The sequence below is a fragment of the Rhinoderma darwinii genome, chromosome 1 (genome assembly GCF_050947455.1).
Source record: "Rhinoderma darwinii isolate aRhiDar2 chromosome 1, aRhiDar2.hap1, whole genome shotgun sequence".
In the NCBI taxonomy this organism is placed as follows: Eukaryota; Metazoa; Chordata; class Amphibia; order Anura; family Rhinodermatidae; genus Rhinoderma; species Rhinoderma darwinii.
The window spans coordinates 340,187,178-340,205,261 of record NC_134687.1 but is presented as its reverse complement, the minus strand read 5'-3'; positions in this window follow the sequence as shown (position 1 = coordinate 340,205,261).

Sequence of the window (18,084 nt, the reverse complement as noted above, 5' to 3'; positions counted from 1 at the left end):
TGCCAAACGCAGAGCAGGAGAGTAGTCAGTAAGCCAGGGTCAATATGAAGCAGGGTCAAATAGATCAAGAAGCTGCAGCAGGGCCAGGAAACCAAAGGAGAAGAATCACAAGCAAGGAGGAACAGGAAAGGCAGGTATAAATAGAGAGAGGGCGGGAGCTAGCTCCGTCTGGCCAGGCTATGATAGGCTCTCCCACTCCTAAGCCTGCCATCCTGAGTGGTGGAAGATGGAGTCAGTCTCCCAGACATAGAAGCAGGTGCAGACTGATTACCTATGGGCGTGGATACAGAAGCTGTACCTGGCAGATCCTTAACATCGGCCCTCACATTCTTGTCGGCCGGATGGTAGTAGAGCTCAAACTGGAACCGGGCAAAGAACAGCGACCACCTGGCCTGACGGGAATTCAGTCGTTGGGTTGTCTGGAGATAAGTGAGGTTCTTGTGGTCCATGAAGATCAAGATGGGATGAACTGCGCCCTCTAATAAATGTCTCCAATCCTCCAGAGCCAATTTGATGGCCAGTAACTCTCGATCCCCAATCGAGTAGTTGCGTTCTGCGGAAGAGAAGAGCTTGGAGTAATAGCCACATACCATTGACTTGCCCTTGGAACCTCTCTGGAACAGGAATGCACCAGCACCGACAGAGGAGGCGTCCACCTCCAACGAGTACTGTCGAGAAACATCTGGATGATGGAGGATAGAGGCTGACGTGAAGGCACTCTTCAGGGTATTAAATGTCTTGGTGAGGTTAGAAACAGGAGATGTCAGTGAGGAAAAGTCTGAAATGAACAGTCTGTAGAAATTGGCGAATCCCAGGAAGCGTGTATGGCCCTCAGGCCTTGAGTGCGTGGCCATTCCAGGACGGCCTTTACCTTTTCAGGATCCATCTTGAGACCCTGATTCGAGATGATGTAGCCCAGGAAGGGTAGAGCATCTTCTTTCTCAAACACGCGCTTCTCCAACTTGGCGTACAGGCGATTCTCCCTTAACCATAGCAAAACTTGATAGACATGTCTCTGATGAGTCATTGGATCTGGAGAAAAAAATCAAGATGTCATTAAGATAGACCACAACACAAACATAGAGGAGGTCACGGAAGATGTCATTAACGAACTCTTGGAAGAGCGCGGGAGCGTTACACAGGCCGAAGGGCATTACTAGATATTCATAGTGTCCGTCACGAGTGTTAAATGCCGTCTTCCATTTGTCACCCCGGCGAATCCGGATTAGGTTATAAGCCCCCCGCAGGTCTAGCTTACAAAAAATTTTGGCTCCTCGTATGCGATCAAGCAGTTCAGAGATCAATGGCAACAGATATCTTTTTTTTACCGTGATCTGGTAGAGACCCCCAGTCGATGCAGGGCCGCAGAGAACCATCCTTTTTCTTGACGAAGAAGAACCCAGCTCCTGCCGGAGAGGAGGACATCCGTATGAATCCCCTATCCTGGTTCCCCTTAACATAAGCGGACATGGACTGATTCTCTGGCAAGGAGAGAGGATATACCCTACCACGGAGGAAGGGATTCACCAGGAATCAGCTCGATAGGACAGTCATACGCCCGGTGTGGGGGCAGCGTCTCCACCTCTTTCTTGCTGAAGACATCCGAGAACGTGGAATAATGACAAGGCAATCCTGCCAAGGACTGAGGCAGAGGAGACTGAGCCGGATGAACCTGTACCAGGCAGCGGTTGAGACACTCGGAACCCCACTGGAGAACCTCTCCAGAATTCCATTTCAGGACTGGGGCATGTAGTATGAGCGAGGGCAGTCCCAGCAGCACCGGGTCGACGGCTTTTGCCAGGACAAAGAACGAGAGGAGCTCGGAATGGAGGGCTCCCACTTGGAGCCTAAGTGGCTTGGTCACAGCTACAACCGGGTCTGGCAGAGGTAGCCCATTTACAGATGCAACCATCAAAGGCCACTCCAGAGGGGTTGTGGGCAATTGGAGAAGATCCACCAGGTCTCTTCGAATTAAATTAGCAGCGGATCCAGATTGCAGATAAGCAGATAAGCAGAGACCCGGTGCGTTTTTTCGTCGGACACTATGGTCACAGGAATGGACAATTTAGACAAAAGTCCTTTTTTGCCCAGGGTTGTCTCTCCCACCAACCCTAGGTTCTGGGGCTTTTGGGGGCACAGACGCACAAGATGGCCTCCGAGGCCGCAATATAGACAGATTCCCCAGGTGCGTCTGCGTTGTTTCTCCTGGGTAGACAGCTTAAACTGGTCCGTCCTCACAGACTCCTTTGGAGGATCAGCATCTGAGGACAGCAGGGGTTGCTGCAAAGTAGGAACCGGGCTAGGGAGTCGTCCCTCCTGCCGAGCTTCTTGGAACCGTTCTCGGATCCTTATATCAATCCGGGCGGCCGGAAGGATGAGGTCATCCAGGGTAGACGGTAGATCTCGGGCGGCAAGCTCGTCCTTAATCTCAGGAGACAGTCCCTGCAAGAATGTAGCCACCAAGGCCTCATTGTTCCACAACAATTCTCCCGCCAGGGTGCGGAAGTGGATGGCGTACATGCCCTCGGAGGTCTCCCCCTGGCGTAGGTTCAGAAAGGAGGCGGCTGCAGACGAGACTTGTCCAGGCACCTCAAACACTGTGTGAAATGTCTGTAGGAACCCCTGGAAGTCATGGGTCTCTGGTCCTTGTCTTTCCCAGATAGGGTTCGGCCATGCCGGAGCCCTGCCAGTGGGGAGAAAGACGATGAAAGCGACCCTTGCGCCTTCAGACGAAAATGCCCTTGCATAAAGGCTAAAGTGGTTCAAAAATCCATGGCAGGTCTTCGCATCTGCATCATAACGGTCAGGAAGCGGCAAAGAAAATTGGGGGACAGCACTGCCAGGAGGTGTAACCGGAGGATCTGTACTGGCAGGTGGTGTAGTAGGAGGAACGGCAGTTTGCACCTCCAGCTGAAGTGCAATAATGTTTAATGCCTGTGTGAAGGATGGAGTGGACAGAAGTTAATGTTTATAATAATTTTCTTTCTTTAATAAAATATAGACTATAGAGTTGTGTACATAATTGTGATGAAGCAATAGTAGGATTAGATAAGTATACGTGGCAAGATGGCCCCTGAACAGGGACTACGCACTAATAAAATAACAAGTCACTTCCTGGTATGAACGAACTATGAACTATGAAGACATATCTAAAGGACCAGATAAGGGTGAACCTATCCAAGGATGACACAAGTAACAAGAGGCTTACAGTGATACGTGCTTTTATAAAAGTGTGATAACATGTACCCACCCCCAGGAGAAAGGAGATATAGAACAAATGTGTGTAATAAAGCAGTGACGCCTCTCCTGATGCTGGGTAAGGAGCTTTGTACCAGACTCTGTGTGGTGTGATTCCTTTCGTACGAACTCAGCGTATTATCCCTGCCGGTTGAGACTGATTAGTACCTGAACACCTGGAGGATTTGTCCCTGTCGAGAACGGAGGTCTAGCATATCCGCCCGCATCTCATGTGACGTCGTCATGGTCTTGTATCAAACAGCGGTGTCCATGGTCTGAGCCTACTGTCATGAGGGGTACGTGGACCCACTGGGCCTTACCCCCTTGATGGTATGGCAGCTGGCCAACAGGACACAGGTCACAGTCAATAGTTCGTATAGTCTACCTGTGGTAACTCAGACAGTAGCAAGACAGGCTCGACTGGGACTAGGCAGCAGGCAGGCGCCAGGCGTGGTGTAGCAGGACAGGCGTGGAACACAGCACAGCACGAATTCAGCTCAACACGGCACTTGACCAGGATAGCACAGGATACAGGTTACAGGTAGCAGGAATGGGGAACACTGGGAACTGGAAAACACTAGGAGACCATTTGCATAGACATACTAGGATAACGACAACAAGGCTCAGGCAAGATAGGAAGAGGCAGATCAGCTCAATCTCACACCAGTGTGCGCTCCAATGCTGACTGAGCTCGCGAGCGCTCCCTGGTGGTCACTGTGGTGCAGACATCTCTGGAGAGAAGGGCATCGACTGGATAGAAGGAGTTCGTGGTCAGAGACCACAGACATTAGAATATGATTCCTCTGTACATATTGCTGAGGTATTCTCCCCTAGAAAGAGATGGAACATGGCAGTTATTTTTTCTAATTCATTTTGTATTTACCAATGAGAAAACGCTTTGTATGAAACTGGAGGCATACAACATACAAAGATACATTATGGGGCCATAGATTTATGAGTACCATATTACAGCTCCATATAACTTGGAATACGGTCATGTGCATGAGGTCTTAGGCCCCATGCTCACGACAATATTTTTCATCAGTCATTACGGACCCATTCATTTCTATTGGCCATGAACACCTTTCAGTATTCTTACTGATGGGTGTCAGTGCTGAAAAAAATCATAGAACCTGTCCTATTCTTGTCAGTAATTACGGCAAGGACTCTCCCATAGAAGTCTATGGGAGCTTCCGTAAATATGGACAGCTACTTATATGCATCCGTAAACCGTCTGTATTACAGAAGCATTGCTAGGCAACATGTTGATGCCATCATTTGCAACCTCCCTCTTTTTGTAATGACCCGTATATATGGATGGAATACGGATGCTATACGGACCGTATTTAAGGACACCCTTTCGTAAATACGGATGAAATACGGATGCCTACTGATCTGTATTTACGGACAGTATTTCTGAAAAGTTGAAAATACTGTCGTATGCATGGGTCCTTAAAGCGACCCTCTAGTCCAAATAAAAAATGTAACTATACATTGCAAATTTATAATCAACCTACATGCTTCCCCGTTCCTGAAAGATCTGGCCTGCGTTCCGGTCCCCCTTGTTATCCACTCTCTAAAATTGGCGACGCAGTCTCAGACTTCTCTAAGGAGAGCTTCTGTGGTAGTCTGAGACAGGCCCCCACCAACTCCACTGCCCCTCGATGGACCAGCACTCATTACTTCAGCCTCTGTGTCCAGTGGCGCCGACATCACCAGCGCTGGTCATCGAAGGACAGTTAAGGAGGTGTGTGTCTCAGACTTTCGAAGAACCTCTCCATAGGGAAATCTAAGACTGTGTTGCCCATTTTAGAGAGCGGGAAAACATGGGACCGGAATGCAGGAACGAAGGTCGAATCATTCAGGACTGGGGCAGCAGTTAGCTTCACTATACATTTGCAGTATTTGCACTAAAAAAAAAATATTTGGACTGGAGGGCAGGGCCGGCGTCAGCACCTGGTGAACCCAGGCAATTGCCGGGGCCCACCACCCTTGGGGGGGCCACTCAGCAGCTGGGTGCTGACGCTACCGTCATGGCTCCTCCAGGAGTGGAATCCCCGCACAGACTCCGAGGCAGATTGCTAGTAGCAAATAGCGCTCTGCCCGGCACTCCGGCTCTGGGGAAGCCCCTGACATCACTGTCCATATATGGACAGTAATATCAGGAGGAGAAAAGTGTCCCAGGTAGAGAACTAGTAACACTCTGCCCCGTACTTTGGCTCTGGTGTTGCCCATGACATCACTATCCATATATGGACATTGATGTCAGAGGCTTCCCCACAGCCAAAGTACCGGAGCAGAGCCTTTACTAGCGTTCTGCACAGGACTTCAGCTCTGCTCCAGAGATCACTTTCCATATATGGACAGTGATGTCAGGAACAGAGCAGTAGTCCCAGGCAAAGCGCTAGTAGTGCTCTGCCCGGGACTATGGCTCTGGGGTTTCCCATGATAACACTATCCATATATGGACAGTGACGTAAGTCAGGGCCGGCCTTATGGGTGTGCAACCTGTGCCATTGCACAGGGCGTATCACTCCAGCAAGTAGAAGGGGGTGCTGCGCTGGCTCTCTTCCCCTGCTTGTGTTTCAGAAGCGCCCGGGCCTGGCGACTCAGCAGCTGCCTGTCCGCCTGCGCGCTTCTTCTCTCAGTGGCGTCGCTACCTCTGTAGTAGCCATAGCGGCTGCTAGCGACGATACCGGGCATAAAGGCGCCCATGCTGCCCGTCGGAATGGCCCCCCATGGCCGGCAGCGCCGCTAGCAGCCGCTGTGGTTGCTACAGCGGCAGCGACGCCACATTCAATAGTATTTGAGTCCATAGGATGCAGATACTATTGAACACTGTAACAGAGCAGGGAGGTATCTCTCTGCTCTGCTATTTACTAGCGCCACTGTAGCTCCGTGAAGGAGTGGAATCCCCATGTGGCCGGGGATTCCATTCCTGGACGGAGCGCATGATGTCTCTGTCCATATATTGTGACATTAGGGGCAACTCCTGAAGCGGAATCCCCATCCACAACGTTGCCGACGCTGTGACCGGAGATTCCACTCCAGGAGAAGCCCCTGACGTTACTGTCGTTACTGACGGGGCTGTCATATCCATGGTCGCGGGCCGTCAGGCTCACTCACCTCCTGACAACTGCAGCCATGGGTCTGCGAGCACTGGCCCCAGTCTCCTCCTCAGGAGACGCCAGAGCTCACTTCCGCTCACCGCGAATGGGTCCCGTAGGGTGCACACGCACACTCGCGCCCGCTCTTAAAGGGGCAGCGCACCGGACTTTAATGTAAAATGAACCCATGTGTACCCTGGACTCTAAGAAGGGCCCAGCCCCTTCCTCCCATGCCTGAGCGTTGTCGTACCCACGTTTGTCTATACAAATGGTCTCCTAGTGTTTTCCAGTTCCCAGTGTTCCCCGTACCTTTATCCTGTATCCCATGCTATCCTGGTCAAGTGCCGTGCTGAGCTGTAGTCCTGCTGTGCTGCATACCATGCCTGTCCTGCTACACCACGCCTGACGTCTGCCTGCTGCCTAGTCCCAGCTGAGCCTGCCTTGCTACTGTCCGAGATGCCACAGGTACCCTATACGAACTATAGAGTGTTACCTTCGCCCTGTTGGCCAGCTGCCATACCGGCAAGGCGGTATGGCCCAGTGGGTCCATGAACCCAACGTGACAAGGGCTGTGTGGCACTACCTACAAGGTGGGTGTGTAGCACTACATACAAGGGGGCTGTGTAGCACTACATACAAGGGGGATGTGTGGCACTATCTACAAGGGAGCTGTGTGGCACAACCTACAGGGGGGCTGTGTGGCACTACCTACAGGGGGGCTGTGTGGCACTACCTACAAGGGGGCTGTGTGCCACTACCTACAAGGGGGCTGTGTGGCACTATCTACAGAGGGCTTTGTGGCACTCTACAGGGGGCATCTGTGAGTGGCGGGCTGATGGTCATTTTAGTGAGAGGGGCGGTCTGATTGTCATTTTACTGTGAGTGGGGGGGCAGATGTTCATTTTACTATGAGTGGCGGGTTGATGGTCATTTTACTGGGGGGGCTGATCGCCACTTTATTGGGGGCGCTGATCGTCATTTTACTGCGAGTGAGAGGCTGATGGTCATTTTACTGTGAGTGGGGGGCTGATTTTTTTTCCAGGGGTCTGAAAAGGTTGGGAAACTCTGTACTAGGCTACAGGATCATGCCGGCCAACGCAAGGATCCCATCGTCGGCATTGTGGAGCAGCTCGGTTTGTCATGGGAACGGGGCCAGGATGAGTACAATCTTTCTGTTTGGGGGGGCACTGCTACATGGGGGAAGTGGGGGCTGTATGGCACTGTCTACATGGGGAAGTGGGGGGGGCTGTATGGCACTGTCTACATTAGGAGGTGGGGGATTATGGCACTGTCTACAGGGAGGATGCATGGCACAATCTACAGCGGGGCACCATCTACAAGGGGGCGCTGTGTGTGGCAGCCAGAGGAGGGGGGCATTATACTGTGTGGAGGCCACTAAGCGGACATTATACTGTGTAGGGGCACTACAGGTGGCAATATACTGTGTGTGGCACATAGGGGGCATAATACTGTGTGGGCACAATTAGAGGTCAAAATACTTTGTCCTTGAAGGGGTCACGCCGGCCTATATATTATAATATTAAATATTTGTAATGACGGGGTAGGGAGACAGACAGGTGAGCCCTAAACTATCCGCCACTCAGTCCCTGCCTACTTGCACGACCCGTCCTAGGCGACGGCGTACAACTGGGCGACGGTCCCTACGCTCAATAAGTGCACGACAGACTAACAGACAAGAGTACATAGAAGCTAAGGGAAATGGGGCAGTTGCCCACAGCAACACCGTGAGCAACAAGAGTAGTGAACGAGCCGAGTTAAACCAGGAGTGTACGAGGTACCAAACGCAGAGCAGGAGAGTAGTCAGTAAAGCCAGGGTCAATTTGAAGCAGAGGACAATAGAACAAGCAGAGCCAGGAAACAGGACAGAATCACAGGCAAAGGAAAAGCAGGAAATGAAGGTATATATAGACTGAGGGCGGGAGCTAGCTCACTCTGGCCAGGCTGTGATAGGTTCTCCCACTCCTCAGCCTACCAGCCTGATTGGTAGCAGATAGAGTCACTCTATCAGACCATCAGACCTAGGAGCAGATGCAGACTGATTAATCACGGGCGTCGACACAGAAGCTGTGTCTGGTAAATCCTTTACAGTACCCCCCCCCCTTTTATGAGGGCCACCGGACCCTTCCTAGGTGGACCTGGCCTATTGGGGAACCGAATATGGAACCTCCTGAGCAATACCCCAGCGTGAACATCCCGGGCGGGTGCCCAAGTCCTCTCCTCAGGCCCGTATCCTCTCTAATGGACCAGGAACTGGAGGGAGCCTTGGACCATCCTGCTATCCACAATCTTGGCCATCTCGAATTCTACCCCTTCAGGGGTGAGAACAGGGACCGGAGGTTTCCTCGAGGTAGCCAAGGACGGGGAGCAGCGTTTGAGGAGAGAGGCATGAAAAACGTTGTGTATTTGAAAAGACGGGGGTAACTCCAGCCGGAAGGAGACAGGGTTAAGGACCACAGTACGGCCCTATATACCGGGAGCAAATTTTTGGGACAAAACTTTAAGACACAAATTTTTTGAAGATAGCCACACCAGATCCCTGACCACAAACAAGGGGTTAGCAGAACGTCTTCTATCTGCCTGAGTCTTTTGTATGCTCTGGGACGCCTCTAGGTTCTTCTGAACCTTGGTCCAGACTGTGCACTGTTCCTGATGAACTACATCTACCTCGGGATTGTTGGAAAAACGAGGTAAAACGGAGGAGAACTGTGGATTAAACCCAAAATTACAGAAAAAGGGGGAGACCCTGATGAGTTACTGACCCGGTTATTAAGGGAAAATTCGGCGAGGGGAATGAAGGAGACCCAATCATATTGACCGTCGGAGATAAAACACCTTAAATATTGTTCTAGAGACTGATTAGTCCTCTCGGTTTGGCCATTGGTTTCAGGATGGAAGGCCGAGGAGAAGGACAGATCAATCTCCAACTTTTTACAGAAAGCTCTCCAAAACAATGAAACAAATTGTACCCCTCTGTCAGAAACAATATTGACAGGAACCCCATGGAGACGCAGGATGTGTTTGACAAACAAGGTAGCTAATGTCTTGGCATTGGGTAGTTTCTTGAGGGGCACAAAGTGGCACAACTTACTGAAGCGGTCTACTACAACCCACACGACCGACTTGCCTTGAGATGGAGGCAGATCGGTGATAAAATCCATGGAGATATGGGTCCAAGGTCTCTGGGGAATGGGCAAAGAACATAGTAAGCCCGCTGGTCGGGACCTGGGAGTCTTGGACCTAGCACAAATTTCACAAGCGGCGACGTAAGCCTTAACGTCTTTAGGCAACCCAGGCCACCAATAGTTTCTAGCAATGAGGTGCTTGGTACCCAGGATGCCTGGGTGGCCAGATAGTGCAGAGTCATGATTTTCACTGAGTACCCTTAGCCGGAATTGCAGGGGAACAAACAGCTTGTTCTCAGGAAGGTTCCCGGAAGCTAAACCTTGATCAGCCGCAATTTCGGAGACTAAGTCAGAATCAACAGAGAATATGATTATACCTGGGGGCAAAACACAAGCAGGATCTTCCTCCGAAGGAGGGTTGGCCATGAAGCTACGCAACAGTGCATCAGCTTTAATATTTTTAGACCCAGCCCTTTAGGTGACCACAAAGTTGAATCTAGTAAAAAAACAACGCCCATCGAGCTTATCTCGGGTTTAGTCTCCGGGCAGATTCTAGGAAAACCAGATTCTTGTGGTCGGTAAGGACAGTTACCTGGTGCCTAGCCCCTCCAAGAAGTGGCGCCACTCTTCAAATGCCCATTTGATGGCCAAGAGTTCGCGGTTGCCCACGTCATAGTTACTTTCAGTGGGCGAGAACTTCCTGGAGAAGTAGGCACAGGGACGGAGATGGGTGAGGGACCTGGTACCCTGGGACAAGACAGCACCCACTCCCACCTCGGAGGCGTCAACCTCCACGATGAATGGCTCCATTTGGTTAGGCTGAATCAGCACTGGGGCAGAGATAAAGCACTTCTTAAGGATCTCAAAAGCCTGGACCGCCTCCGGAGGCCAGTGGAGGAGATCAGGACCCTTGCGAGTAAGATCCGTAAGAGGCTTAGCGATAACCGAGAAGTTAGCAATAAATCTCCTGTAATAATTAGCAAACCCCAGGAAGCACTGTAACGCCTTCAGGGAGGCAGGTTGGACCCATTCAGCCACAGCCTGAACCTTGGCAGGGTCCATGCGGAATTCATTAGGAGTGGGGATTTGACCCAAAAATGGCATCTCCTGCACCCCAAACACACATTTTTCGGATTTAGCAAAGAGTTTGTTTTCCCGAAGGGCCTGGAGCACCTTCCTGACATGCTCAATGTGGGAGGACCAGTCCTTGGAAAACACAAGTATGTCATCAAGGTACACTACAAGAAATACCCCCAAGTAGTCTCTTAAAATCTCATTTATGAAATTCTGGAAGACCGCGGGAGCATTACACAACCCAAAGGGCATGACGAGGTATTCAAAATGACCTTCGGGCGTGTTAAACGCAGTCTTCCACTCATCCCCTTCTCTGATTCGGATAAGGTTATAAGCCCCCCCCCGAAGATCAAACTTAGAGAACCATTGGGCCCCCTGAACCTGATTGAAGAGATCAGGAATCAAAGGAAGGGGATACTGGTTCCTTACAGTGACCTTATTCAAGTTTCGGTAATCGATGCACGGCCTAAGACCACCATCCTTCTTCCCTACGAAGAAGAAGCCAGCACCTACCGGAGAAGTAGAGGGGCGAATGTAACCCTTGGCCAAGCTTTCGTGGATATATTCTCTCATGGCTTCACGTTCGGGACAAGAGAGATTAAATATCCTACCTTTAGAGAGCTTAGCTCCTGGTACCAAATCGATTGCGCAATCGTATTCTCTATGAGGAGGTAACACTTCGGAGGCCTTTTTAGAAAAAACATCAGCGAAGTCCTGGATAAACTCAGGTAGAGTGTTCACCTCCTCAGGGAGAGAAATAAAATAAACAGAAAAACAGGACGTCATGCATTCATTACCCCATTTGGTAAGATCCCCAGTATTCCAGTTAAATGTGGGATTATGCATCTGCAACCAGGGAAGGCCTAAAACCAAATCGGACGATAATCCCTGCATCACCAGTACAGAGCACTGCTCCAATTGAATGGAGCCAACAATGAGTTCAAAAACAGGAGTATGCTGCGTAAAATAACCATTAGCAAGAGGAGTGGAGTCGATACCCACTACCGGGACAGGTTTAGGCAAATCAATCAATGGCATAGCTAGAGACATAGCAAATTCCACAGACATAATATTAGCAGAAGATCCTGAATCCATGAAGGCACTGCCGGTGGCAGACCTACCCTCAAAAGAGACCTGAAAGGGAAGCAAGATCTTATTAGGTTTCATATTTACGGGAAATACCTGTGCGCCCAAGCGACCTCACCGATGGTCACTTAGGCGCGGAAGTTTTCCGGCTGGAGTATTCTTACGCTTAGGACAGTCGTTCACTTGATGCTTGTCATCCCCACAGTAGAAGCAGAGACCATTCTTCCTGCGGAGCTCTCTACGTTGTTGGGGAGACACGGAGGCCCCGAGTTGCATTGGTTCATCCGAGTTTTTCGTGGAAGCACGAAGCAACGGAACCTTGGGAGCCATCATAGGGGAGCCAGAGGAGAAGGCACAAAAAAACGCTCAAGTCGTCGTTTCCTGAGACGTCGGTCCAGACGTACCGCTAAAGCCATAACCTGATCTAGAGAGTCTGAAGAGGGATAGCTAACTAATAGGTCTTTCAGGGCGTTCGACACACCCAATCTAAACTGGCACCTCAAGGCAGGGTCATTCCGCCGAGAAGCTACACACCACTTCCTAAAGTGAAGAACAGTACTCCTCAACGGGTCTCTTACCCTGACGTAAGGTCACCAGCTGACTCTCGGCAAAGGCAGTCTTGTCAGTCTCGTTATAGATGAGCCCGAGAGCAGAAAAAAAAGGTCAACAGAGGAAAGTTCAGGGGCGTCAGGAGCCAAGGAGAAGGCCCATTCTTGGGGGCCATCCTGGAGCCGGGACATAATTATACCCACTCGCTGGCTCTCAGAACCTGAGTAGTGGGGCCTAAGACAGAAATAGAGCCTACAACTCTCCTGAAAGGAGAAAAAAGTCTTCCGGTCCCCTGAGAACCGGTCAGGCAACTTGAGGTGGGGTTCAAGAGGTGAGGTGGAGGGCACTACCAGGGTGGCATCACGCTGGTTGCACCTCTGAGCCAGGTCTTGGACCTGTAGGGAGAGGCCCTGCATTTGCTGAGCCAGGGCCTCAAGGGGGTCCATAGTGTGTCAGGGACCAGGGTAGAAAAGGTATATGGGCCTGTGATTATGTAATGGCCGGGGTAAGGAGACAGACAGGTGAGCCCTAATCTACCCGCCACTCAGTCCCTTCCTACTTGCACGGCCCATCCTAGGCGACGGAGTACAACTGGGCGACGGTCCCTACGCTCAATAAGTGCACGACAGACAAACAGACGATGGTACACAGAAGCTAAGGGAAATGGGGCAGTTGCCCACGGCAACACCGTGAGCAACAAGAGTAGTGAACGAGCCGAGTCAAACCAGGAGTGTACGAGGTACCAAACGCAGAGCAGGAGAGTAGTCAGTAAAGCCAGGGACAAATTGAAGCAGAGGTCAATAGTACAAGCAGGCACAGCAGAGCCAGGAAACAGAACAGAATCACAGGCAAAGAAAAAGCAGGAAATGAAGGTATGTATGGACCGAGGGCGGGAGCTAGCTCCGTCTGGCCAGGTTGTCTCCCACTCCTCAGCCTACCAGCCTGATTGGTAGCAGATTGAGTCACTCTATCAGACCTAGGAGCAGATGCAGACTGATTAATCACGGGCGTCGACGCAGAAGCTGTGTCTGGTAAATCCTTTACACCTACCTATAGATTGCGCCCCACAACCCCCCCTGTAGAGAGCACCACACCGCCCCCTGTGTATAGCGCCACACACTCCCCTGTAGATAGCACCACACACAGCCCCCCTGTCGATAGCGCTACACACAGCCCCCCTGTAGATAACGCCACACAGCCCTCCCTGTAGATAACGCCACACAGACCTCCTGTAGTTAGCGCCACACACAGCCCCCTGTAGATAGCGCCATACAGCCCTCCCCCTCTTGTAAATAGTGTCACACAGCCGCCCTTGCATATAGTGCCACACACCCCCCCTCTTGTATACAGTGCCACACAGCCCACCCTTGTATATAGTGCCACACAGCCCTCCCCTTGTGTGTTTATATATATATATATAAATATAAAGTGCCATACATCTCCCCCCTTGTATATAGTGCTACACAGCAATCCCCCCTTGTATATAGTGCCACACAGCCCCCCCTTGTATACAGTGCCAAGCAGCTCCCCCCTTGTATATAGTGCCACACAGCCCCCCCCCCCCCTTGTATACTGTGCCAAGCAGCTCCCCCCTTGTATATTGTGCTACACAGCAATCCCCCCTTGTATATAGTGACACACAGCAGTCCCTTGTAAATAGTGCCATACAGCCCTCCTTATATATAGTGCTAAGCAGCTCCCCCTTGTATATAGTGCTACACAGCAATCCCCCGTGGTTATAGTGCTACACAGCAATCCCCCCGTGTATATTGCCACATAGGGCCCCCCCAAAAAAACATTGTACTTACATTGCCCCGTTCCCGCAACGGACAGAGTGCTGCACAGCCTTGCGGGCGGGACGCTTGCGCAGACCAGCGTGATGCAGTGACGTTATCACGCCGGCCTGTGCAGGTAGTCTTCCCAGCACCTTATAGGCTGCAGGCCTAATGGGCGTACAGTAATGCCCAAATTCGGAAAAGTGTTAAAGGGGTTTTACCACAATCGCTGGGAACCATACCAACCGTGAGAATGGGAGTCCCGAACCCCCGTTTCTCCACGCTGCGGTCGAGAATGCGCCCGCCGCTAGATTCAATGTCTATGGGACTGATGAAAATAGCCTAGCGCTGTATTCGACTGTTTCTGCTGAGAATTGCTTAGAATTGCTGCTTTTTTGTAATCTTGCTTTTCCCAAAAAAATGGAGTAAGTGATCATAAAGTCACATGTACTAAAAATGGTATTAATAAAAACTACAGAACACCTCCCCCAAACCTCTTCATCGTAAAAATCAAGCCCTCAGACCACTTCATCGATAAAAAAATAAGACCGTTATGGATCTCAGAATGTGGCCACACTAAACAAATGTATATTTTAACAAATAGTTGTTTCTTTGTAAAAGTAGTGTCATAAAAAAACAATATAAATTTGATATTGCCTTAATCATATTGACCTGCAAAATAAAATTAAAACATGATTTTTATCGCATGTCGAACACTGTAAAAACTAAACCCAAAAAACAATGGAGAAATTACGGTTTTTTTTCTATTCCACCCCACAAAATATTTTTTAAAAGTATCCCACTACATTAAGGCCTGATTCACATGAGCGCTGCGCATCTCGGACATGAAAAACTACAGTTTTTCACATCCGAGGTGCATCCGTGCTCAGCGCTGCAGGACGCGATGTTACACATCCCCATAGTTGAGAGTCTATGGAGGATAAAACGAAAATGAAATGAACCAAAAATAGATGCAGCAGGAAGAGGTTAATAAAGAATCATCACTGTATAAATTAAAAGTTCTACAACTTACTAATATACTTTAATGTTTACCATTGCCGAAATCAGAGCATTTTAAACCCTGCCCCGTTCCGCTCTGGACCACAACCCAAAATGGTTGTAAACACCCACTTTTCATGCACATTTTTATAAAAAATGCCCCTTTTTGTGATCAGGTTTGCGGGATTGTCCTGCCAAAATTGGGACTGTTGGCAAGTATGTTCTTTGTGTTTACATTTTTCAGATATTTATTTGTAGAATTCTTCCGTAATTACAGACCCATTCACTTGTATTTACGGGAAGGTGTCCGTGGCATAGAAAGGCTGCGCAAAAGATAGGACAGATAGGTACCAGTACAGTGAAAACCCCCGAGAACTGACCCCATTTGGGAAACGAAACTAAGTTGACTGCGCTATTGATTCCGTCAAAACAAGGGAACCGTTCCACAACGGTGAGAAACGGAAACCATTAGTAAAGTTTCCGTCACCATTGAGATCAATGTTGATGCAAATGCAAGCTGAGGTTTCCATTTGCCTTTCCGTTGAGGGGTTCCCCCGACGGAAAGCTCAGATGGAACCCCTCAACGGAAAGCAAAGCTGATGTGAAGACAGCCTTTACTGTCTGCTTAGCACTGTATCTAATCCTCCTGAAGATTCAAACCCCTCCTTCTCCTGGCACTAGCCAGAAGAAGGGAGGGGGGATTGTGTGAGGACACTAGAGGAGAGTGTGTCTACCCCAAATTTGCAGCATAAAGCAATGAGGTTGCTTTACCACATGCCAATGCTGCAATTTTGGGAACTGCTCCCTCTAGTGCTCAGCACATGGAAATGTTATAAATTAGAATCTAATTTATAATATTTCCTGACTTTTGAAAAAAATTTAAAAATTAAAACAACGTGTAATCACTTAAAGAGGCTCTGTCACCAGATTTTGCAACCCCTATCTGCTATTGCAGCAGATAGGCGCTGCAATGTAGATTACAGTAACGTTTTTATTTTTAAAAAACGAGCATTTTTGGCCAAGTTATGACCATTTTTGTAATTATGCAAATGAGGCTTGCAAAAGTCCAAGTGGGTGTGTTTAAAAGTAAAAGTCCAAGTGGGTGTGTATTAGGTGCGTACATCGGGGCGTTTTTAATACTTTTACTAGCTGGGCGCTCTGAAGAGAAGTAACATCCTCTTCTCTTCAGAACGCCCAGCTTCTGACAGTGCAGATCTGTGACGTCACTCACAGGTCCTGCATCGTGACGGCCACATCGGCAGCAGAGGCTACAGTTGATTCTGCAGCAGCATCAGCGTTTGCAGGTAAGATCGACTTACCTGCAAACGCTGATGCTGCTGCAGAATCAACTGTAGCCTCTGGTGCCGATGTGGCCGTCACGATGCAGGACCTGTGAGTGACGTCACAGATCTGCACTGTCACAAGCTGGGCGTTCTGAAGAGAAGAGGATGTTACTTCTCATCAGAGCGCCCAGCTAGTGAAAGTATTAAAAACGCCCCGATGTACGCACATAATACACGCCCACTTGGACTTTTACTTTTAAACACACCCACTTGGACTTTTGCAAGCCTCATTTGCATAACTACAAAAATGGTCATAACTTGGCCAAAAATGCTCGTTTTTTAAAAATAAAAACGTTACTGTAATCTACATTGCAGCGCCTATCTGCTGCAATAGCAGATAGGGGTTGCAAAATCTGGTGACAGAGCCTCTTTAAATAATAATTGTTTAACAAAAAAAAATTTTTTTTCTGGCGACACATTCCCTTTAATAAACGACCTGACCTGCACGGGTGTTCCGTGCAGGCTGGAGCGGGTGCTCAGTTGTCGGATGACAGCCGGGCTCCTGCTCCAACGGTAGCGATCGATGTTTACTTCAAACGCGACCGTTTAAGCCCTAAAATGCCGCGGTCATTAGCGACCGCTGCATTTGAGTAGTTTACAGAGTGTTGGAGCAATTGCGGTCATCCGATGGGGTGCCATGGCACCCGGGGGCCTAACAAAGGCCCTCAGGTCTGCCCTGGCTATATGCCTATTAGGCCGTGCCAGAGGTACATCCTAATAGATTGCCTGTTAGTATTAGGGTATGTGCACACGAGAAGTGGCTTTTACGTCTGAAAAGACAGACTGTTTTCAGGAGAAAACAGCTGCGTCGTTTCAGACGTAAATGCTGCTCCTCGTATTATGCGAGGCGTCTTTGACACCCGTAATCTTGAGCTGCTCTTCATTGACTTCAATGAAGAACGGCTCAAATTACGTTGCAAAGAAGTGTCCTGCACTTCTTTGCCGAGGCAGTCATTTTACACGTCGTCGTTTGACAGCTGTCAAACGACGACGCGTAAATGACAGGTCGTCGGCACAGTACGTCGGCAAACCCATTCAAATGAATGGGCAGATGTTTGCCGACGTATTGTAGCCCTATTTTCAGGCGTAAATCGAGGCATAATACACCTCGTTTACGTCTGAAAATAGGTCGTGTAAACCCAGCCTAATACTGGCAGTAATGCTCTGGTATACGAAGTATACCAAAGCATTATATCTGCGATCTAAAGATCGCATAGTGAAGTCCCCAGGTGGGACTGAAAAAATGATTAAGGTGAAATAAAAATTAATAAAAGGTACACATAAAAAAAATCAAACAACTTTTTTCCCCACAAAAAGTGGTTTTATTTAGTAAAAGTGTAAAAATAAAATAAAAACTGCACATATATGGTATCCCCGCTATCGTAATGAGCCAAAAAATAAAGTAAGTATATTATTTAAACCGCAAGGTGAACGCCATAAAAAAACAAACGCAAAAAACAACGGCAAAATTGCTATATTTTTCCATCCCCCCCCAAAAAAATAATAATAAAAGGTTAATCAATAAGTCCCATGTACCCCAAAATGGTAGCCCTCATATGGAGATATTGATGGAAAAATAAAAAAGTTACGTCTCTTGGAATGTGGCGATGCAAAATAAAATTATTTTAGTTCAAAAGTGTTTTTATTCTGCAAAAGCAGTAAAACATAAAAAAAACTATGCATATTTGGTATCGTCGTAATCGTACCGACACATAGAATTATGGTAACATGATATTTATGCTGCATGGTGAACGGTGTTAAAGTAAAACGC